This window comes from Lathyrus oleraceus, chromosome 4 (genome assembly GCF_024323335.1).
Source record: "Lathyrus oleraceus cultivar Zhongwan6 chromosome 4, CAAS_Psat_ZW6_1.0, whole genome shotgun sequence".
NCBI lineage: Eukaryota > Viridiplantae > Streptophyta > Magnoliopsida > Fabales > Fabaceae > Lathyrus > Lathyrus oleraceus.
The window spans coordinates 120,778,371-120,804,263 of record NC_066582.1 but is presented as its reverse complement, the minus strand read 5'-3'; the positions used below and the strand labels follow the sequence as shown (position 1 = coordinate 120,804,263).

At 37.7% G+C, this 25,893-nt stretch overlaps 1 pseudogene; it reads right to left on the bottom strand.

Annotated features, from left to right (window-relative positions):
* Positions 1 to 23,367: 23,367 nt before the first annotated feature.
* LOC127077177 (uncharacterized) lies at positions 23,368 to 23,467 on the bottom strand (annotated as a pseudogene).
* Between the last annotated feature and the right edge of the window lie 2,426 nt (positions 23,468 to 25,893).

Below are 25,893 nucleotides of genomic sequence, written 5' to 3'. Positions count from 1 at the left end.
GAGCACGACCCACTAAGGAGACTACACTAGACTCCAAGCATTCGCTTCTACTCAACTCATTTCTCGTTACCTGAAAAATAGTTGTAAGGGTGAGTTCCTCAATCAATATAATAAGCATTATAGAATATAATGTCATGTTAAGCAATTTAACACATTAATCACCCTAATCGCAACATACAATCAGTAACAGCACATCAGCTCAACCTCATACTCAACACCAACATAAACACAAGTATAATCTCAAATCATACTCCATAACAACACAACCACACGTATAATATTGGAATACATCCATTCATATTATACGCCATACATACATTATGCAATGAGACTCCACACATGCGGTACCGACTATTCTTGAACATATAGTTCAAGCTCACCGATCCCTCCAGATACGGCTACTAAGCTCACTAGTCCCACTCATTTGAGATCTAATGACTCACTCACTAATTCCTCACCATGGGAATTAGCTACAGCCCCGAAGGCTAGACTATGCACACTAATCATCTAGCATGCAAACATCAACAACAAATCCACAATGATTCACTCACTAATTCCTCACCATGGGAATTAGCTACAGCCCCAAAGGCTATGCTATGCACGCTAATCATCTAGCAATGCAGCATCAACAACAATTCACAACGGACATATGCTCACACTCTAAGCCATACAACAGTCCATTCACACATACATGCATAATACATACATTCACATCATTATGCATACCATCATACATCATCAACATATGTATCAACACATCATTATCATGTAAGTCAATTAAACACAGTATTAGCACACTCTACTAATACCTATACTGCTCAAAACAGCGGGAAATAATCCCTATTACATCATACGCCAACATAGGCCAACTCTCAATTATGTACACAACATTAAAAGCCAATTTTCCACTCTGCAACAGTGTTAACCGGTTAACGCCCTGGGTTAACCGGTTAACGCAGGCAAAAACACATTTTCTGGCAAAACGCAACAGTGTTAACCGGTTAACGCCCTGGGTTAACCGGTTAACGCAGGCAAAACAACACATTTTCACAAATTATAACAGTGTTAACCGGTTAACACCCTGGGTTAACCGGTTAACGCAGACAAAACAGCAGTTCCTGCGCTAACACAAGGCAGAATGCAGAATTCTCCGCATTTTCCGCCGTTGGAGGACTTCCGGACCTCCGATTCCGATTCCGTAAAAAGCTATACGTTCGGAATTTCACAACTAACCCAAACACAGATTCAATTACAGTCTAAATACAATTTTATCCAACATAATTCTTCAGCATCAATAATCCCAATTAGGGTCAAATTAACGGCTTATCACTACCCATCACATATTATCCCATAATACCCATTAATCGACGATAAACCCCCCTTACCTGATTAATCCGGCGAATCTCAAGCTTCAAGCTCTTCTCTTCTCCAACCTTCTTCCTCTTGCTCTGCCTCTTGCCCTTTTTCCTCTTTCACGATCGCTTCTTTGCTTTTTCACGTAAAAACCTTTTTACTCCAAAATGGGCTCTTTTCCTTATTTCCAACATATATATATTTTCCAATAATAATAATAATAAAATTTCCAATTATTTAATTAAATTAATAAATATATTATTAACTCAATTTAAATAATTATTTTATTATTATCGGGGTGTTACAACATCCTTGTCTGACATTCCCCATAGACTTTTCTTTCATCAATCTTCAAGTTGGGAATTCCTTTAACAGCTTCAACAGATATAATCCTCTTCATACCTTTAAGATGCAGATGGCTCAATCTTTGATGCCATGTCTTCACTTCTTCTTCTTTGACTAAGGTACACTTTGAAGAATAACCAGTTTCTTGAGAACTCCACATGTAACAGTTGTCTTTAGACCTGACTCCTTTCATGATCACTTCACTTTCTTGGTTAGTAATTAGACATTCAGTTTTAGTGAAGTTAACATGTAGACCTTGGTCACACAGTTGACTGATGCTTATTAGATTTGTAGTCAAGCCCTTAGCAAGTAGGACATTGTCAAGATCAGGAACTCCAGGGCAATCAAGCTTACCAGTTCCCTTGATTTCACCCTTTGCTCCATCACCAAAGGTTACGTAGCTTGCGGTATGAGGATGAAGGCCAGTTAGCAGGTTTTTGTTTCCAGTCATGTGTCTGGAGCACCCACTATCAAAATACCAATCTTCTTTGGCTGAAACTCTGAAGGAAGTATGAGTTATTAGACTTGTAACACTAGTCTTAGGAACCCATTGCTTTTTGTTGACATGTCTGTGATGTTTGGGTCTAGGTTGATAATGAGCAGGCTGAGGGTAACCATACAGCTTATAGCAGAAAGGTTTTATGTGGCCAAACTTCCCACAGTAATGACATCTGCATTTTTGGTGTTTCCCTTTCTGTTGTCTTCCTTTATGATGTTATGACATGTGATGTGACATCGCAGGTTTGCTATTAATATGGTTGCACTTAGGTTTGGATTTAGGTTTGCCACCAGTGTAACTGCACTCAGCCTTAGATTCATTGAACCCAATGCCAGATTTGTCTCCTGTTATTTGACCAGTCTGGAGAATCTTGTCTAAGGTGTCAAATCCATTGTTAAGAATTCTTACATACTTGTTCATCTCATCAAGTTTAGAATTCAAGAGTACAACTTCAGTCTTCAACTTGGAGATGGTTTCCACATGTTCTGCCTTCTCATTCTCCAGCTGAGCTATCACTTTCTTTTGGCTTTCAACTTGTCTGCACACTTCTGCACTTCTGTGACACAACTCTCTGTAGGTAGTGGCCAACTCTTCAAAGGTTACTTCATCATCACTTGAATCTTCATCAGAACCCCATCTTCCAGTCAAGGCAGTCACAAGATTTGCAGTCTCTTTTGTTTCACTTTCATCAGACCAAGTGGCAGCAAGACTCCTCTTTTGTTTCTTGAGGGTAGGTTCCACATTCAGTTCTAATGTGACCATACCCATCACATTCATGGCACTGAACTCCTTTTCCTTCTTTGGGCTTTTCATCTGACCTTGTTCTTCTTCCAATATTGTTGGATTTACTGATGTCAGATGCGATGTTCTTGACATTGGCCTTAGATCTTACATCCATCTTTTTCATAAGTCTGTTGAACTGTCTTCCCAGCATTGCTACATCATTTGCCAGATCTTCATCAATATCTTGACCACCTTCCTCATCTTCCCCTTCAGTGTTTGACATGAAGGCTATGCTCTTGGCTTTCTTTTCAGATCCATCACACATTCCCATCTCAAATGTTTGGAGGGATCCAATTAGCTCATCAACTCTCATATTTGAGATGTCTTGAGACTCTTCTATGGCTGTCACCTTCATAGAAAATCTCTTAGGGAGTGACCTGAGTATTTTCCTTACTAACTTTTCATCTAACATCTTCTCTCCTAGAGCTCCTGAGGCATTAGCAATTTCAAGGATATTCATGTGAAATTCATGAATATTTTCATCGTCTTTCATCCTTAAATTTTCAAACTTGGTAGTGAGCAGCTACAATCTAGACATCTTCACTCTAGAGGTGCCTTCATGAGTGGTCTTGAGAATGTCCCAAGCATCTTTAGCCACCTCACAGTTGTTTACCAATCTGAAGATATTCTTGTCTACTCCATTGAATATATCATTCAATGCTTTAGAATTTCCAAGGGCTAGATCATCCTCCTCCTTGGACCATTGTTCTTCAGGCTTCTTATCAGTTATGGCTTCTCCTTCCTTAGTAACTACTGGATGTTCCCAGCCTGTTAACACAGCCTTCCAAGCCTTATTATCAAGAGATTTTATGAAAGCTACCATTCGAGGTTTCCAGTAGTCATAGTTAGATCCATCCAAAATTGGTGGCCTGTGAACAGATCCTCCATCTCTCTCCATAGTACCAGAAAGTATCGTCCCTAGATCTCACCCAGAACCAGAGCAGGATGCATACTCTGATACCAATTGAAATTCTGGTATCAGATATGAGATGTCGAAGGTAATATCACGACACTAATATCTGAACAATACAAACAGGATAAAGATAAAGAATAGTAATGCAAGAGACATAAGCAATTGTTAACCCAGTTCGGTGCAAACTCACCTACGTCTGGGGGCTACCAAGCCATGAAGGAAATCCACTAAATAGAATCAGTTCAAAGACTCTCAGTAAACTACACAAGTTACAGTCTTTTTCACCTAATCTCTACCCGTATGACTTCTACCTAAGAACTCTTAGATATGAGATCCCATTCACTCCCCCTCAATCACACCAGTGATATTAAACAAGAATTACTTATGAAAAGAAGACAATCTTCAAAGACACACACTTGATCTTACTTAGCAGCTTCAATCAAGTAGACACACACTCATGCTTAAAAGCTTAGAGTGACAAATTACAACTTAAAAATCAGACCAATTCAATCATCTATGGATGAATTGAATGGCTTACAAGTCACACGATCACACAAGACTTAAACCCTTATTCTCTCTCAATATTTCGCTCTGTATTTCTTGTGTATCAAATCAGGTTTTCCATGTCCTTTTTATAGAAGCAATTTACTGGGCTTGGACATCATAAAACCCTTAAACTATTTTCCATTTAAATCTTCTCATGACAGTTGGTTAGATCTCTTTGGAAAATAATTGTAATCACGTTGTAATTACTGATTGATAGCGTGTTCAATTAACTCATCAATCATACACAGATTGCCATTAAAAGCGCAATCACATAATACATCACATTCAGACTGAATGTTCTGTATACAAATGTCATGACATCAGATCTGACATCCTGGAACAATCCTGCATAATTATATTTTAAACCTCCAGCAGGTACAAGATATCTTATGTTAAGACATCACAAGTAACATCTTGCGAACACTCTTGGTTTTACCAAAATTGCTGCCAACACCTAGAACCAACACAAACCGGATTTTTATAGATGATTTGCCCCACAGGACTGCACTGCAATTTCTTTTGTATTCTTTGTTTCATATGTGAAAAATTTGATCGTCGATTTATTGTAAACCGAGTTACCTTTGTGTTGCAAAAACAAAAACCGAATAATTGATGCTCAAATATTTCACCTTCGATATGGGCATTGATCATGTAATATTGTGAGGAAGACATTTTTTTAAATCTAACTTTAGTATTTCTTTTGATTTGTATGGGTAATGAAATTGAATGAATTAATATGTTATTCTGATGCACTTAAATGGCGTAAACATTGAATGCATTGATCACACAATTCATCTACATAGACTTGACCATGTAGAGAAAATAATGCATGCAGAGACAAGAACACACAATGCATGCGCCTGCACACAAGAGAATCTCACAAGAATCTATGTCCTAATAGTCCAAACAGTCACTCATTCCCTAGGCGCATAAAGCAACCTAGGCGCCAAGACCATGGGCACCCCCTTCATAAAAAATAAAGCAAGGCGCCAAGACCATGGGCGCCTCTTCCTTGCATGTGAAAATTCACATGCATGTGCCTAAGGCTAAGGCTACTCTATACTTTGTCATGCATGCATCCAATCACATGTTGAGTAGGTTGCAAACCTATTAAGACTCATTCATCTATAAATAGGCTTCAAATCACAACATCAAATCATCTGCAACACTACATCTACACTCTTTTTTTTATAACTCTCTTTCTCTACCACACTCAAGCTCTGCAACAGTCAACCTCTGTAGCATTATGTCTTTGTTGACTATGGGTGATGAACACAGAGGAACACTCGAGAATATCTCGACATTTGTATGTTATCACTCGCTTTTTACTTATTTCATATTTATTTTGTATATCTTTCTTATCTATGTGTGTATTATATATTACTTCTTCTTATTGTATTTCTTACTTATGTGTTATTAGGATCCAAAGAGTTTTCGATGCCATGTACATGAATATGTACCCCCATGATCCTTTGATAGAACCATATATAGAGGATGTGGATTTGGAAATCTCCTCAACATAGTCTCGTACTCGGTGGACTACAAATTTATTCTTGCTTTGTTGGAGAGATGAAGACTCGAGACCCACACATTTCACCTTCCTTTCGGTGAGTGTACCATCACACTTGAGGATGTATACATGTTGTTGGGTCTCCATATAGATGGTAAGGTCGTGAATGGTAGAGTTAACCATGACAACTCTATCTGCAACGAATTATTGGGTTCCCCTTTGTGTGACGACCAAACTGAGGGTGAGTCATCCGGTCAAGCTAGGGGGCAAGGTATAAATTTAAAATTGTTGGTGTAAGCCCTAGAGGCCAATACTTTTGGTACTTGTATCGAATTATTTAAAGGCATTTTCTTTATTATGGTTGATTAATAAAGTCCCTGGAATAGATAGTCCGTTTAATGTATTAAGTGTGACTTAATCATGAGAACACATTAAACATAAGGACACTATTCTTAAAGTATCCGTAGTCGATCTTTAGTGTGAAGTGGGATAACATTAAAGCATTAAGACTATTATGTTTGTAGACTGATGATCACATCTCATGGATCATGGATAAAGAGTTATCAAGTCTTAAACATAGGTATGAATATTAGGAGTAATATTTATACCGGATTGACCCGCTATGAGAATACTATATAGAAAGTTATGCAAAGTGTCATAAGTTATTCTCATGGTGATAATAGTGTATACCACTCTTCGACCTGAAACCACTATGGATCCTAGATGTAGAGTCGAGTGCTTTGTTGCTGATCCAACATTGTCCGTAACTGGATAACCATAAAGACAGTTGATGGGTACTCCACAAAGCATGTTGAGGGACATGAGTGTCCTAGATGGAATTTGCCCATCCTGCGTAACATGATAAATGTCTATGGGCCCAATATTGAACTGGACAAGGATGACACGGTCTATACCTTGTGTTCAATATAGACATAAGGGCAAAGGGGTAATTATACACATAATTATTATCACAGGAGGTTTTATCAGATCACATGACATTTTCGTGACTTGGGTAGCAGTGATGTGTTGCTAGATACCGCTCACTGTTTATTATGTTAAATGCGTGATTTAATATAATTGCCAACGCCGCGAAAACCTATAGGGTCACACACAAAGGACGGATTGATGAGAGATAGAGTAACTAAGGAACACCGTAAGGTACGGTGCACTTAAGTGGGAGACGAAATATGGTAAGGTACCAAATACTTAAGTGATTTTGGGCATATTATAAGATATGGGCCAAAATACACTTAAGTGGGCTTTTTAGCTTGAAGCCCACACAAGTGGTTCTATAAATAGAACCCCTTGGGTAGAAGCATTGTCACTCCACTCCAATCCACTCAGACAGAAATTCAAGTAGAGACTTGGAATTTTGTTTCCCTCTTTCTCTCACTCAAAGCCTTCATTCATAACAGCTAGCACTGCGATTGAAGGAATCCGTTCGTGTGGACTGAGTAGAGACGTTGTCATCGTTCAACGTTCGTGATCGCCCCGTGGATCTGTATCAAAGGTTTTGATCATTATCAGAGATCTGCACCAAAGGTTTGAATCGCCACAAGAGGTAACGATTCTATCACTGATCATGCCCATTCGTAAGGATCACTAAATGGAGAATTTTTTAAATTCCGCTGCGCCTTGGATGGCAATTCTCCTACAGTGGTATCAGAGCCACTTACGAAACCATGAATCTGATAACTGTTTTTGTTCTATAATAATATGATTAAAGACATAATGAATCAAAGGTTAAATTGAGATCGATCAAGTTACATATATGTGATATATGTAATCCTGATGCAAAATACATTATATATGATATAGTGTTCTTGTTTCGTTCATTCAAACCCTCGATGATTGTTTTCCTTTGAGCGATCAATGGTCGTTTGCTTCTTGATCCGACATTAGTATGGTGAAGCAATGACGTGTTGACCAATCATACTGAATTAACAATCGAGATGTGTTTGACGGTCTGAAATTGGTGCATCAGGGTTAGTGACGGCACAAGGGTTGTGTTGTCAGAGAGTTATGCGATTGGGGTTTGACTGCACAAGAGTTGTGCGTTCCAAACACTTTTCCGAACAGTGTTAACCGGTTAACGTGTGTGGTTAACCGGTTAACGAGAAACTGAACACAGCCTTCTAAACATTTTTGGAACAGTGTTAACCGGTTAACGCATATGGTTAACCGGTTAACGGAATGCGAAATAATTTTTTTTTGAGATTTTCAACAGTGTTAACCGGTTAACGTATCCGGTTAACCGGTTAACGCAAGGCGGAAAACAGTTTTCCAAGACATTTTCAAACAGTGTTAACCGGTTAACGCATATGGTTAATCGGTTAACGCAAGGCAGAAAAGAATTTTCTAAAAGTTTTCAAACAGTGTTAACCGGTTAACGCATATGGTTAACCGGTTAACGCAAGGAAAAATTCACCCGTTCGGCTAGAAAAAGTGCTTTGAAGTATCAAGTGTTGATACGAAAAACGACGTCAATTTTAAATGAATTGTTCATTAAAATTTTCGAGCAGGGGCGCTGCCCCCTTGACCCCTGTCCGCTGACCGGGCAGCGGACCCCCTGCTAACTCTGCGTAGTGTGATCGATCGTCGAAATTTAATTTGATTTTAATTTATTAAAGGAATTAATAATAATAATAATAATAATAAAGTGTTTATTATTGTCTTGTGGTGATCGGTTATGGCCTTAGTTTTCCTTTGTTTTGTTTTGGGTTTTTAAAATACGACCTGCGTGTCGTGCCTCTCTCTTAATCTCCCAAATGTAACTTATTTTCTCATCTCACTCCCTCGTATGTAAAACGAGTTTCTTTCATGTAATGTAATGATATGAAGAAAGCAAAGAAGTCAGTGCCAAAGGAGGACAACCTTGAAGATCTTGCTTGGAGAAGCTTAGATCGTTGTAGGTTAGCTTAGGTTCTCTCATTGGCTTGGGAGAACAATTGCGCTAGGGGCCATAACTGTTTCATTATGTATGTATGTATGTTGATGCATGTGAATATATGTTGATGCATGTGAGAGACGGTTTATATGATAAACAAGCCGATGAGATCAGAAAAATTGCAATTCCCTCAAATTAAATATTAAGTTTATGCTTTCCAAGTTTTAACACTCATCAAGACTAGTAATGGATAATGTAGGTTTCGCCTACGCGAGGTGCATGATCTATATATTAGTAAGGTGCGATGGGATAATTGTAATATCCAACTATTAAAACAATGGGTCAAACTTAACTAAACAAATTATGAGAATATTATATATGTTTGCTTTCCAAGTTTTAGCACTCATCAAGACTGGTATCGAATAATGTAGGTTTCGCCTACGCGAGGTGCATGTTTTGTATTAGTTAAGGTGCGATGGGATAATTGTAATATCCAACTGCTAAAACGATGAGTCAAACTTGATTATAATTTTCTTATATATGTTTAGAAGCAAGAGTTGGGAATAATCCATATGATGGATTGGAATAAGGAGTTATTCACCCAACTGTAATTTTCGAGAGTTGTATGAGATACAATTGGAAGGAGTTCCTACCTAAATAACCTAGTTTTGTGTAATCCGCCTACGCGAACTTAGAACTAAGTGAAATATGGATCTCGACCCACTAGAAAATCTTCCAACGGGATTTTCCGAATCAGATGATGAGGGTCATTTGTTTTGAGTAAAATAGTGGGAGCATATTTAATTAAAGGCCTATTTGAATATGTCAATGATACTTATATGTTCATTAATCCTTATGTAGATTACCATGACAGCAAACACCTCTAACAACATCCTGCGATCATTCCTTGATAAGGAAAAATTGTCTGGGACAAATTTTCTGGATTGGCACCGAAACCTGAGGATTGTCCTCAAACATGATAAAAAGCTGTATGTCTTGGAGACACCTGTTCCTGAAGAGGAACCTCCTAGTTCTGCACCTAAGGCAGAAAGATATGCTTATAAGAAGCATGTCGATGATGCCAATGAAACTGCTTGTCTCATGCTAGCTACCATGAACTCAGAATTGCAAAAGTAACATGAGAACATGTCAGCGTTCGATATGATCGAACACCTGAAGTTGCTCTATCAAGAGCAAGCAAGGCATGAGAGGTTTGAAGTTTCAAAAGCCCTTTTTCAAAGCAAGTTAGCTGAGGGAGCCCCTGTAGGTCCCCATGTACTCAAGATGATTGGGTATGTGGAAAACCTTGAGAGATTGGGTTTTCCCCTCGAAAAGGAACTTGCAACTGATTTGATCTTGCAATCGTTGCCAGATAGTTTCAGTCAATTTGTCCTAAATTTCAATATGATTGATATGGACAAATCTCTTCCTGAACTGCTCGCCATGTTAAGAACTACCGAGCATAATCTGAAGTCAAAAGGGAAGTCCATTCTGATGATCGGAAATGGAAAGAGACAGAACAAAAGGCCCACTAAGCAGAGTGATAAGGGGAAGGGCAAGGAAGTTGCCAATCCCAGATCCACTGCTGCTTTGAAACCTAGTGGAGGCATAGCAAAAGAAGGCACCTGCTTCCATTGCGGTAAGACCGGACACTGGAAGAGGAACTGCCCAAAGTACCTGGAAGATAAGAAGAATTGAGTAGAGACTTCAACTTCAGGTAGTTTTGTTATTAATTTATCTACTTCTGCATCATGGGTATTAGATACTGGATGCGGTTCTCACATTTGTACAAATGTGCAGGAACTAAAAGGAGTAGAGATTTGGCAAAAGGTGAAGTCGACCTACGAGTTGGCTATGGAGCAAAGGTTGCTGCTTTAGCCGTAGGAACTTTTGTATTGACTTTACCTAGTGGTTTAATAATTCAGTTAGAGAACTGTTATTATGTACCTGCAATTAGCAGGAATATTATTTCCATTGCTTGTTTGGAAATGTTTGGTTTTTCATTTATAATAAAGAATAATTGTTGCTCAATTTATTTGAATGATATATTCTATGCTACTGCACAAATGAACAATGGACTATATGTCCTTGATCTTGAAATGCCTATTAATAACATTAACACAAAAGGGTGAAACCTAACGAGTTAAAACCAACTAGGTAAGAATATTAAAACTCTTCGATCAGATCGAAGTGGTGAGTATTTAATCCTAGAGTTTGATGACCATCTGAAAGAGTGTGGGATCCTATCCTAACTTACTCCTCCTGGCACATCCCAATGGAAGGGTGTATCTGAGAGAAGAAATCGAACCCTGTTGGACATGGTCCGATCCATGATGAGTCACATCAATCTTCCAAACTCCTTTTGAGGACATACACCATTGACATCAGCTTAACACTTAACCGTGTTCCATCCAAAAGGTTGAAAAAGACACCATATGAGATATGGAGTGGTAAGAGACCACATATGTCTTACATGAAGATTTGGGGTTGCGAAGTTTATGTGAAACGACAAATTTCAACTAAGCTTGAGCCCAAATCTGACAAATGCTTATTTGTGGGGTATCCTAAAGAAACAAGAGGATATTATTTCTACAATCCTTCTGAGGGCAAAGTGTTTGTCGCTCGAACTTGAGTTTCCCTAGAAAGGGATTTTATTTCCAAAGGAATCAGTGGGAGGAAAGTAGAACTTGAAGAAATTCAAGAATCACAAAGTATCGATACACCTATGGAGGAATTAGAGCAGGAAACACAACTAGTTGTGTAAGAGCAACCTGCTCAAGTAGAACAAGACCAGCGTAGGTCAGGCAGGATACGTCACCTACCTGAGATATATGGATATCTGATCTAGGTGATGTATTACTCATGGATCAAGATGAGCCTGTGACCTACTCATGGAATCTTCGTTTTGATGAAACAGTTAAACTGTATGGATTCATCAAGAACGAAGATGAGCCTTGTGTCTACAAGAAGGTTAGTGGGAGCATGATCGTATTCCTGGTATTATATGTAGATGACATATTACTCATTGGAATCGATATCCCTACCCTGCAACAAGTAAAGTCTTGGTTGGGGAAATGCTTTTCTATGAAGGACCTGCGTAAAGCAACCTATCAGAATCTATAGAGATAGATCATGAAATGCTTGGCCTAAGTCAGAGTACATAGACAAAGTGCTGAGACGCTTTAATATGAATGATTCCAATCTGGTTATGTGTTTTGCTTAAATGGTGGCACTGTGAGCTTGAAAAGTTCAACGCAAGATGCAGTTGCTGATTCTACAATTGAGGCCGAGTATATTGTTGCCTTAAGTGCAGCAAAGGAAGCTGTTTGGATCAATAAACTTGGCATAGTCCCTAGCATTATGGATCCCATTGGTCTCTATTATGATAACAATGGTGTTATCGCACAAGCTAAGGAGCCTAGATCTCACCAACGATCCAAACACATACTTAGGCGTTGTGTAAAAATATGTAAAGTACCTACACTTGACAATGTTGCTAACCCACTGACAAAGCCTCTTGCGCAGCAGAAGCATGATGGCCATACTAGGTTAATGGGCATACGGGGTATGCATGATTGGCTCTAGTGCTAGTGGGAGATTGTTGGTGTAAGCCCTAGAGGCCAATACTTTTGGTACTTGTATCGAATTATTTAAAGGCATTTTCTTTATTATGGTTGATTAATAAAGTCCCTGGAATAGATAGTCCGTTTAATGTATTAAGTGTGACTTAATCATGAGAACACATTAAACATAAGGACACTATTCTTAAAGTATCCGTAGTCGAGCTTTAGTGTGAAGTGGGATAACATTAAAGCATTAAGACTATTATGTTTGTAGACTGATGATCACATCTCATGGATCATGGATAAAGAGTTATCAAGTCTTAAACATAGGTATGAATATTAGGAGTAATATTTATACCGGATTGACCCGCTATGAGAATACTATATAGAAAGTTATGCAAAGTGTCATAAGTTATTCTCATGGTGATAATAGTGTATACCACTCTTCGACCTGAAACCACTATGGATCCTAGATGTAGAGTCGAGTGCTTTGTTGCTGATCCAACATTGTCCGTAACTGGATAACCATAAAGACAGTTGATGGGTACTCCACAAAGCATGTTGAGGGACATGAGTGTCCTAGATGGAATTTGCCCATCCTACGTAAAATGATAAATGTCTATGGGCCCAATATTGAACTGGACAAGGATGACACGGTCTATACCTTGTGTTCAATATAGACATAAGGGCAAAGGGGTAATTATACACATAATTATTATCACAGGAGGTTTTCTCAGATCACATGACATTTTCGTGACTTGGGTAGCAGTGATGTGTTGCTAGATACCGCTCACTGTTTATTATGTTAAATGCGTGATTTAATATATATGCCAACGCCGCGAAAACCTATAGGGTCACACACAAAGAACGGATTGATGAGAGATATAGTAACTAAGGAACACCGTAAGGTACGGTGCACTTAAGTGGGAGACGAAATATGGTAAGGTACCAAATACTTAAGTGATTTTGGGCATATTATAAGATATGGGCCAAAATACACTTAAGTGGGTTTTTTAGCTTGAAGCCCACACAAGTGGTTCTATAAATAGAACCCCTTGGGTAGAAATCCACTCAGACAGAAATTCAAGTAGAGACTTGGAATTTTGTTTCCCTCTTTCTCTCACTCAAAGCCTTCATTCATAACAGCTAGCACTGCGATTGAAGGAATCCGTTCGTGTGGACTGAGTAGAGACGTTGTCATCGTTCAACGTTCGTGATCGCCCCGTGGATCTGTATCAAAGGTTTTGATCATTATCAGAGATCTGCACCAAAGGTTTGAATCGCCACAAGAGGTAACGATTCTATCACTGATCATGCCCATTCGTAAGGATCACTAAATGGAGTATTTTTTAAATTCCGCTGCGCCTTGGATGGCAATTCTCCTACAAAAATATCTTAAACAATATTATGCGAGTATAATATTGTCTGAAGAATCAATCGAGTATGAAAAAATAATTAAAGCTCGATGTTATATTATGATTTTATTTGGTAATTTTGTATTTCCAGAAAGTACAGGTAATTCAGTAAATAGTATGTATTTACCGTTGTTACGCAACATTAATAAGGTGAGCACATATAGTTGGGGTTTAGATGTGTTAGTCCATCTATATAGTGCAATGTGTAAAAATGCCAAAAAAAATACATGTACGTTTTATTCATGTGCGTATTTGCTACAAGCATGGGGTTGGTCAAGAATGTTGTCACTCGCCCCGGTAAACGAGAACCCATTCATGTTCTCGTTTGCAACAAAGTAAGTTTAACAATTTACCATTTAATTAATTATACTTTATATTACAAATAACTCTAAATAATATTTTTCAATTTTTTTTATCTAGGTGGTCAGTAAGGGGGATGAACTACAATAGGTGTCTGAAACACCCTATAGTAGTCTATCGCAATCTATTGGACCACATTGAAGAAGACGATGTAATACTCCTACACAACTCTATTTTAATTTAAAAATACTTATCAAATTATTTATCATCTAATTGTATCGTATTGTTGTACAGTTTATCTAGAGGCCATATTTGGGACTTGATCATCACGTTAACCATGACGATGCTGCAGTTTGGACCACAAAGATACCAATTACCCGGTTCACTATTGTGGAAATGCACTAGAGTGACCGGGTAAAACTGCAGTTCGGTATGCAACAACAGATTCCAGAACCTCCGACGTGTTTGGGGAATTGACATCAAAAAAGAGTTGATGCCCAATGGGATTATTCCGACAGGAGAGACTTTGCAAAAGAGATGTGTCGTCAATGGAGGAATCGACGATAACATATCTTAAACGAACCAGTCATCCATGATGCAAGACCAACTCAACAATATATGGCATGGCTTAGGTCTGTGACAACGCAACAATTTGTGTCTGAGCCGCGGTATTTAATTGATCCACGCCAACTAGCTTCGTCATAGTACGCACAACAACAAGTCCCCGTCCAACACAATGTCAAACCACCCAAACCCAAAAACCAACCTCACACCATCAACCTGTTGGTGTAAGCCCTAGAGGCCAATACTTTTGGTACTTGTATCGAATTATTTAAAGGCATTTTCTTTATTATGGTTGATTAATAAAGTCCCTGGAATAGATAGTCCGTTTAATGTATTAAGTGTGACTTAATCATGAGAACACATTAAACATAAGGACACTATTCTTAAAGTATCCGTAGTCGAGCTTTAGTGTGAAGTGGGATAACATTAAAGCATTAAGACTATTATGTTTGTAGACTGATGATCACATCTCATGGATCATGGATAAAGAGTTATCAAGTCTTAAACATAGGTATGAATATTAGGAGTAATATTTATACCGGATTGACCCGCTATGAGAATACTATATAGAAAGTTATGCAAAGTGTCATAAGTTATTCTCATGGTGATAATAGTGTATACCACTCTTCGACCTGAAACCACTATGGATCCTAGATGTAGAGTCGAGTGCTTTGTTGCTGATCCAACGTTGTCCGTAACTGGATAACCATAAAGACAGTTGATGGGTACTCCACAAAGCATGTTGAGGGACATGAGTGTCCTAGATGGAATTTGCCCATCCTGCGTAACAGGATAAATGTCTATGGGCCCAATATTGAACTGGACAAGGATGACACGGTCTATACCTTGTGTTCAATATAGACATAAGGGCAAAGGGGTAATTATACACATAATTATTATCACAGGAGGTTTTGTCAGATCACATGACATTTTCGTGACTTGGGTAGCAGTGATGTGTTGCTAGATACCGCTCACTGTTTATTATGTTAAATGCGTGATTTAATATAATTGCCAACGTCGCGAAAACCTATAGGGTCACACACAAAGGACGGATTGATGAGAGATAGAATAATTAAGGAACATCGTAAGGTACGGTGTACTTAAGCAGAATACGAAATATGGTAAGGTACCAAATGCTTAAGTGATTTTGGCATATTATGAGATATATGCCAAAATGCACTTAAGTGGGCTTTTTGGCTTGAAGCCCACACAAGTGGTTCTATAAATAGAGCTCTTGTGCAGAAGCTTTGTATAGGAATACAACACAACTGAAGAGTTGGAATTTCGTATCTCTCTCTCACTCAAAGCCTTCATTCATAACAGCTAGCACTGCGATTGAAGGAATCCGTTCGTGTGGACTGAGTAGAGACGTTGTCATCGTTCAACGTTTGTGATCGCCCCGTGGATTTGTATCCAAGGTTTTGGTCGTTTCAAGAGATCTGCACCAAAGGTTTGAATCGCCACAAGAGGTAACGATTCTATCACTGATCATGCCCATTCGTAAGGATCACTAAATGGAGAAAATTTTAAATTCCGCTGCGCCTTGGATGGCTATTCTCCAACACAACCTACCACATACACCTAACAACCAAACACCCAACTTCGCAACCCATTCATGTCATCCACCCAACAACCAAATATTCAATGTCGCAATCCATTCATGTCACCCACCCAACCACAAAACCAAGAATCAAACCATACCCACCAACAACCATACGCTTCAACCACAACCGTCCATAGCCCAGATGATTCATATGGGTCATTTCATCGTAGCCCCCCACCAATGACCACTCAAACATCCCATCACCAAAATACACAACTATTATTTAACTATAGTACACCCCAGGAACCATTGCTTCGTTTTCAAAACGATTTAATGTCCCAATTCGGGAAACTATATCGTCCACAATTCACCCAACCTCATCGACCTAACAACGATGACATGGGCATCGAACTCCATTACGGAAGCGTCGTTGGCCAGAGCCCCCCGGATATTGGGAACAAATGATGACACATTTGTCAAATACCACTGGAACTTCCGCCGGGCCTTCACACCGATCATCATTCGATCAGGTCAGCACGCAAAGACCCCAAACACCTTAGGAAAATCGTGGGAAACCTCGAAGACAAACTAACGCAACTGGATGTGGAACAGGGGGACGTTTCGATCGGGCCGGTCATTAAATTTTTGTCAATCCCATGTAACATTTATTATATCATGAATAAATTTCTTTTTTTAATTACTTTTTATTATTTTATAAAAAAAAATATAAAAAGAAATTATAAAAAAAAATTAAAAACTAAAAAAAGAAAGACAAGGGTATATGTGTCAGATGAATTGGCGCATACACCACATGCAATAAGCATGGACCAGAGGCATTGACGCCTCTGCATTGCTTAAGTAAAGCAGGCGCCATAGGCATTGGCGTCCCCCTCTTGGTAGAAAGTGGATGCGTCAGTTCATCTGGCGCATCTGTTTTGAAATGTGATTATTTTGGAAGGAAAAAATTGAAAATATAATTATTTTAAAATTTATTTTAAAAATTATGGTTATTTTTAAAAAAAAATCTCCAATTTCTAGGTATTTTCTCGCCTTTGTGTCCTTGTATTGTTTTTTTTAACAAAATTAAATTTATGGATGATTAATCCAATTGGAGCAAGTTACAATTTTGATCCAGAAATTACTTTGTCTAGGATAGCCATGTTTTCCATTTGACGGACTTTATTGTTTTCACTTCTATTAGTTAGTTGAAACTTTTACCTCATACCCCATAATTTATTCTCATACCCTTATATTACATTTTTTTTTACCAAAATACTCTCATATAAATAATTTATAAAAATTAAAAAATATAATAAAAATGTAAAAAAATTGATTACCGAAACACTTTTACAAAATCTTCCGATATACAAAATAAAGTTAAACATGTTTTAAAAAGTGATTATTGGAACTATTTTCCAAAGTCTTCCTATACACAAAATAAAAGTTAAAAAATATATAAAAAATTGACTACCAGAACTTTATTGTAAAATCTTCCGGTACACAAAATAAAAATTAAAAATTGTTTTAAAAAACTGACTACCGAAACTCTTTTACAAAATCTTCCGGTATAAAAAATAAAAGTTAAAAATATTTTAAAAAGTGACTATCGGAACTTTTTTTCCAAAATCTTCCGGTACACAAAATAAAAGTTAAAAAATATATAAAAAATTACCTATCAGAACGTTTTTGCAAAGTCTTCTGATACACAAAATAAAAGTTAAAAATTACTACTGAAACTTTTTTGTAAAGTTTTCCGGTACGTAAAATAAAAGTTAAAAAATATTTAAAAATTGACTACCAAAACACTTTTGTGAAGTCTTCCGGTACACGAAATGAAAGTTAATGTTAAAAACTGACTATTAAAAGTCTTTTGAAAAGTCTTTCGGTATACAAAATAAAAGTTAAAAAATATAAAACAATTGACTATCGGAACTCTTTTGTAAGATTTTATCGAACACAAAATAAAAGTTAAAAATTCTTTTTTTTAAATGGTAAATTAGTTTAAAATATTAAAGGATAAAATTGATATTTTTTATAAAATATAGGAATTAAGAAATAAAGATACGGATATGAAGTAAAATTTTCCAACTAATTTGGGAAATCGACTTGTTTCTAATACCTCTAAAGTTTTTTTTATGGTAGAGACAATTTTTCCCACATTAATCTTATCTTTATCTTTTTATTCATGTTTTATGTAACCCTAAGGTCGTTCTTCACATTCCGCTTCACCGCTTTTAATCGTTAAAGTATTATTAATACTATTATTACAACTACAATATGTGCAAATAATGATTAAAATACAATCGGACACCAAGGTTATCGAAGATATTTTCTAATAGAAAATGGTATATATATTAAATATAAAGAAAGAGGACTATAATTCAAAATTGAAAGTATTCTAGAGATAGCAAAGTTATCAATCCCAACCGAAATAACAAAATCACACTGAAACAACAACAAAGCACAAGAACAAGGGAGTACATCTCCAACTTAACTATAAATAGAATTAGAAAGCAAGCTCGTCCAGACTACCGCATCAAAATGTCACGGAATGGGCAACCAAACTTCAAGCTACTAATGATTCATGCAAATGATAACTTTCTTCCTCCACTCATAGTAGTAACAGGAGCACGCAACCAAATTGCTACGATATCATTTACAAGAAAAAAATGCATTAGTCAAACAATTCTTTCATGTTTATCAATTTCTATAGAAAAATATATTCATTCAGGGATTTTCGAATGGACAAAACCATTACAGGCTAAATCAAAGTCAAACTCCGTCTAGTTTTAAGCCTAACCCCTAAGAATATAATAATCTCTAAAATCGTAAATAGGTCACTAGGTAAAACAAGAAAACAGACACCTAGAAATGTTATACTATTTACATGTCACCACCTTACAAGTAACATGCAGATGAGAAGATGTTTCAAGAACATATAGGAAGAAAATACAATAGACGACTTCTAAATCTAGAATATCCTGACTCTTAAACATATTAATTCTAGTGAGATTCTTATCCAGAAGAAGTTGTCAAGAAAAATCTACCACCTTGAAGGGTGTTATACTCTCATAGATGGAGCGCACTAATGGACTTGCATAAACCCCAAAGATACCCTTTCTAAGCCTAATATCAAGAGGGACATAAAAAAGTGAAGTGACCAAGTAAACATTGTCCTTCCCATGACACCGCCATCAAAGATCTCTATTTAGGGATATGTTAATAATGTGTTTCTAAATGGTGATCTACACGAGGAAGTTTATATTGTGTAATTTAAAGAAGGTTTTATATTGTTTGAAACAAGCTCAATGGAAATGGTTTAAGAAATTTACCACTACTATTTCATATCTTGGTTTCCTCTCTAGTGATCATGATTCAGATTTATTTGTTATGACCTTTTTTCATGGTCGCATTTTACCCTCATTATATGTTGATGATATGATTATTACAGGCAATAATGTTGACATGTTTGATTATTTGAAATTACAACTATCCAAGCATCTTGAGATGAAGGATTTAGGTAAACTTTTATACTTCTTGGGATTAAAATCTCTTGATTTCCTAGAGGTTACTTTCTCTCTCAATCCAAGTATATTGTCATATTCTTGAACAAGCTTTCCTTTGTGATACTAAAGCCACAAATAGGCATCTTGAATTAAATGTGAAATATGTTCCCTCTGATGATGTTCCTTTGCCAAATCCCATTATGTATCATACTTAAGTTGACATTTTGATGTATCTTATGTTGATCTATGTGCTTCCAGGTATGAGCATCAGTTTATTTTGACGATAACAACGAATGAAGCAACAACTTTGAAGATAACAACTCCATAAGTCAATAAGATATCTCAAGACTCATCATTCAGAAGATTCAAGTTCCAGTTGAAGTAATAAGTCATGGTTATATCCAGCAAGGGAACTTGAAGACCTAAAGTTGTGAAAGCTCTCCTGATCGTGCACGTCGTGTAACACCCCAAACGCTTTCAGGTTATCGACTAACCCCACAAACCAACACGGGTCTTTTCGGCATGTTTTGTCCTCACTCACACACTTTCCGGGAAACTTCCCAGAAGGTCACCCATCCCAATACTACTCCAAGCCAAGCACGCTTAACTATGAAGTTCTTATCTATTGGGCTACCGAAAAGAAGACACATCTTGTTGGTATAGGTAGTACCAATTAATCCTTATAAGCTTTCATTCAACCATGCAGTCCCATACCTGCATAGCCTCAAGATCCCTCTCATTCCGATGTGAATTCGGTTTTTCCCCTAGAAGCTGCTAGGAGTGTCTCATTGTCAGGCATCATGCATCGACAACCACTCCATCGCCCTCAAATGTTACATGTAACCACTCTTCAGCCTCTCTGACCTCGGGTGTTACATGCCCACCAGCTTCCGCTTGGTTCGTCCCCGAACCACATCGTACTGGGAGAGGTATGACTCTGATACCATTTGTAACACCCCAAACTGCTTTCAGGATTATCGACTAACCCCACAAACCAACACGGGTCTTTTCGGCATGTTTTGTCCTCACTCACACACTTTCCGGGAAACTTTCCAGAAGGTCACCCATCCTAATACTACTCCAAGCCAAACACGCTTAACTATGGAGTTCTTATCTATTGGGCTACCGAAAAGAAGATGCATCTTGTTGGTATAGGTAGTACCAATTAATCCTTATAAGCCTTCATTCAACCATGCAGTCCCATACCTGCATAGCCTCAAGATCCCTGATAACACGAAATTATATCACATTTTAAGACTTAATTCAATTAGATTATATTATCATTTACTTTAGTTTATCTCATTTTATCAGATATTATGCAGTATTTCCTTGCTATTTATGTCAGGTATCCATTTTGAAGCAAAAGTGAAAAAGGGAAGAAAAGGAGGTGTAAAAAGGAATAAAAAGGAAACAAATAACAAAGACCAAGCCCAGCCCAAAGAAAGTGCACGTTATGACTGTGACGGGCGTCACAAGGGTTGTGACGAGCGTCACACTAAAAGCACTCCTGTGACGAGCGTCACACAAGGTGTGACGAACGTCACACCAGTCCTCTATATTTTTGGCGCAAGGAACTCAACTGACCACGTTGAAGCCTACTTCCACGCACGCTTAACCCTCGGAACGAGACCACGCACACGGAAACCCTTGAAAAGTAGTTACACACAGCAGCTGTATAAATAGCAGCTAATTGGGAAGTTTCAAAGGACCGGTTTTTCCACGCTCACATTGCCGAAGCTCTGCCAAATTTTCTTTTCACGCCTTTTGCTTATTTTTTCCTTTCCAGCACTTAGCATTGTTTATTTTATTTATTTCTTTTGCAAGCTTTACATTCTTTTTTCCCTTGCAAATTTACCTTTCCAATTTTAACTTTTAGATATTTTTTCGCATAATAGTTTCTACATCGGAAACTATTGTGCAACTTTATACTGGATTTAACCTTACGTTATATTCCAGTTTTATTTCCTTGATTTAATTTACTGTTTAATTGAAGAATTCAAGAACAAATCCTACCGGCTTGTGGTGGAGTGTTCAAGACCATTGTATTACGCATTCAGGTTCTTTAATCGTTATTTAATATTTTGTTTTATTCTTTATCTATATTATCTGCCTGGAATGAGTCTGTTTATGCATGATATAAGTTCTTATTTATTTAGCATGTCTGGCTAATTTGCCTAGATATCGGTATGTAAAGTAAGCAGAATAAGGGATCAAGACTGAGTCGGTCTATCTAAACTTAAAATCAAAATCAATCTTTTTACGGTTTCAACTTACAGGTTTAATAACAAGATTTTTTACAAAAGTAAAAGACATAAAGAAGTTAAAATCAATAGAGCGAGAGTTTGAGATTTTAACTGGACAGTGTAAGTTAGGCATTAATTCTAGATCAGGGCGAGAGCAAGTTTTAGAGTTAATTAAATTCTGACCTTTTCCAAAAAGTATTTTTAAAGATTGAATGTGAGGACGAGAGTTAAGCATTTGGATTTAATTATATAACCTAAGTCAACAGAGCGAGAGTTTGAGATAAGGGTGTTTAAAACGGTCAGTATTTTCTTAAAAAGAGTTTCTGCAACTTTATTGTTTTCAAAATATGGTTTTTGACTTAATTATAAGTGACAGCAACATTAATATAAAATCATGGTTTATTCAACAGAGCGAGAGTTTGAGATAGAATCTTTAACCAATAAAGTTAACCGAAACGATTCATTTTAAAACCAAGAAACCGACAAAGACTTGATTCCCTAGTTTTGACGAACTACATACCGATATCCGTCTTATTAATATTTAATCTAGATATTAGTTTAGCTCTTAGTTTTTTCCCAAACAATCAAACATTTTCACCTTAGATTTACGTAGTAACCTTAGATAACGGTATATCGATTCATAAGTCCCTGTGGGATCGATATCTTTTAAAACTACGCGATAGAACTGTGCACTTGCAGTTTGTATCCCATTCTCGACTCACCCAGTCGAGCGATCAAGTTTTTGGCGCCGTTGCCGGGGACTTTTATTCAATCGATATCGTAACTCTTCCGTTACGCTGTAGAGACTAAGGTTTCTTTTTTCTCTTCTATTTTCTGTCTTTCGTTGATTTGTATGCCACGCACTCGCTCTCAAGGCGAACCGCTCTATTTACGAATCAACGATATCGAACTATATCTCCGAGTCTTACGACGAATTCGGGAATATCGTGCTGAAAACAATCTCCCTCCTATAGACCTTCCTGATCTCAAAGATTTTCCTTCTTTAACCGAGATGGCAGAACCAGCTCGTGCTCTTAGAGATTACGCCGCTCCATCGCAAGATGAACCGCATTCAAGTATTGCTCCGCCCGCAATCGAAGCAAACAACTTTGAACTTAAACCTTCGTTGTTGCAGGCTGTGCAACAGAACCAATTCTCTGGAAATCTTACCGAAGATCCAAACCTTCATTTATCCGTATTTGTCCAATACGCTGATACTGTTAAAGCTAATGGTGTCACTTCAGAGGCAATTCGACTTCGTCTTTTTCCTTTCTCATTAAGAGATAGCGCTAGAAGATGGCTTCAATCTCTTCCTTCCAACTCAGTCACCACATGGAACGAGTTGAAGAAAGTTTTTCTTGCCCGATATTTTCCGCCAAGCAAAACAGCTATGTTAAGAGCCCAGATAAACGGATTTAAACAGAAAGACAACGAGTCTCTTTTCGAAGCATGGGAAAGATACAAAGACATGATGAGACTTTGCCCACACCATGGTTTGGAAGACTGGTTAGTAATTCACACATTTTATAATGGTCTCTTATACAACACAAGGTTAACAATAGACGCCGCTGCAGGTGGTGCACTAATGAACAAACCTTATGCTGATGCTTACCAGCTTATCGAGAGCATGGCCCAAAACCACTATCAGTGGGGAACCGAACGAACGAATGTGGAAAAACCTCAACCGAAAACTGACATGTACGAGATAAGTAACCTTGATCACGTTAATGCAAAAGTGGATGCTTTGGTCCAGAAGATTGAAAGTTTAAACGTATCGCCTCCAGCAGCCGTGGTTGCTATAACTCAGAATTGCGAGGTTTGTGGAATCCAAGGCCACACTCCTGCGGAATGTCAACTCTTGACTGGAATCCAAGCAGAGCAAGTAAACTATGCTCAAGGAAGCCCCTATTCGAATACCTATAACCCAAATTGGAAGAACCATCCAAACTTCTCATATAAGAGTAATAATGCTTTATACGCACCTGGACAGTCTCCAAATCAAGCCCCATCTATACCTCCGGGATATCAGAAACCGAATCCTAACAATAATACCCCTAGAAAATCCAACTTGGAAATCATGATGGAAAACTTTATAGCTTCCCAACAACAAACCAATAAAGATTTCTTAAACCAGAACATACACACTGGCGAACAACTTAAACAACTAGCAAGCAAAGTAGATGCCCTGGCTACCCATAACAAAATGCTGGAAACGCAAATATCTCAAGTAGCTCAACAACAAGCACCTACTGCTGCACCAACTGGTACATTCCCTGGACAGCCCCAACCCAATCCGAGAAGCCAAGCTCATGCAATTATATTAAGAAGTGGAACGGAAGTGGAAGGACCGTCTGACCCAAGGATAGAAAACCAAAACCCTAAGAAATCTACTGAGGAAAGTGAACCTAAAGAAAAGGAAGAGAGTAATAAGGAAACCCTAGAAAAGAAGGAACCTTATGTACCTCCACCACCTTACAAACCACCTATACCTTACCCTCAAAGGCTTGTTAAAACCAAAGATGTAGGCCAATTTAGAAAATTTGTTGATCTCCTTAAACAATTAAACGTTACAATTCCGTTTACCGAAGCTATTACGCAGATTCCCTCATATGCTAAATTCTTAAAAGAAATTCTTTCTAATAAGAGGAAACTTGAGGATAGCGAAACCGTTACACTCCCTGCCGAATGTAGCGCTATAATCCAAAACATGCCCCCTAAACTCAAGGATCCGGGTAGTTTCTCTATACCCTGTCACATAGGAAAATTTGTCATCGACAAAGCCTTATGCGATTTAGGAGCCGGAATTAGCGTTATGCCTTTATCCATATGTAAGAAACTGGAAATGGGAGAATTAAGACCGACCAAAATGTCTGTGCAATTAGCAGATCGTTCCATCAAATATCCTGTAGGAATCCTTGAAAACGTTCCCGTACGCATAGGTCAGTTTTACATTCCCACTGACTTCACAATTATGGACATTAGAGAAGATGATACGACACCTATTATACTAGGAAGACCATTCTTAGCAACTGCCGGTGCAATCATAGACGTAAAACGAGGACGACTCACCTTCGAAGTAGGTGAAGAGAAAATTGAATTCATTCTTTCCCAATTCTTGAAAGCACCTGCAATAGAAGATACATGTTATTTCATGGATATCATCGATGAATGCATAAAAGAAGCAGAGTCAGGAGAAGACAAATCATCAGACTATCTTTTAGAGGACAAATCTAAACAATGCTTAGCAATAACACCGGATCCTACGCAGTGTCTTAACAAACCAACCCCTGATTTGAAAACACTTCCCAAAAATCTGAGATATGAATTCCTAGACTTAGAACTTGAACGACCTGTGATAGTTAATGCAGATCTAGGAAGACTCGAAACAGAAAAACTCCTACATATCTTAAGAAAATATCCAACCGCACTAGGATACCACATCACCGATCTCAAAGGAATAAGCCCTTCTATTTGTATGCACCGCATCATGTTAGAAGAAGACTGTAAAACCTCTAGGGAACACCAGAGAAGACTGAATCCGATCCTAAGTGAGGTAGTAAAGAAAGAAATAACCAAGTTATTAGAAGCAGGTATTATATATCCTATATCTGATAGCAAATGGGTTAGTCCTGTACACGTTGTACCAAAGAAAGGAGGCATAACCGTTATTGAAAACGAAAAAGGAGAAACTATAACTAAATGAATCGAATCGGGATGGAGAATGTGCATTGATTATAGGAAACTAAACAAAGCAACCCGAAAAGATCATTTCCCTTTACCACTCATTGACCAGATGTTAGAACGATTAGCTAAACATTCACATTTCTGTTATTTAGACGGTTATTCAGGCTTCTTTCAAATACCAATTCACCCTGATGACCAAGAAAAGACAACATTCACATGCCCTTTTGGTACCTTCGCGT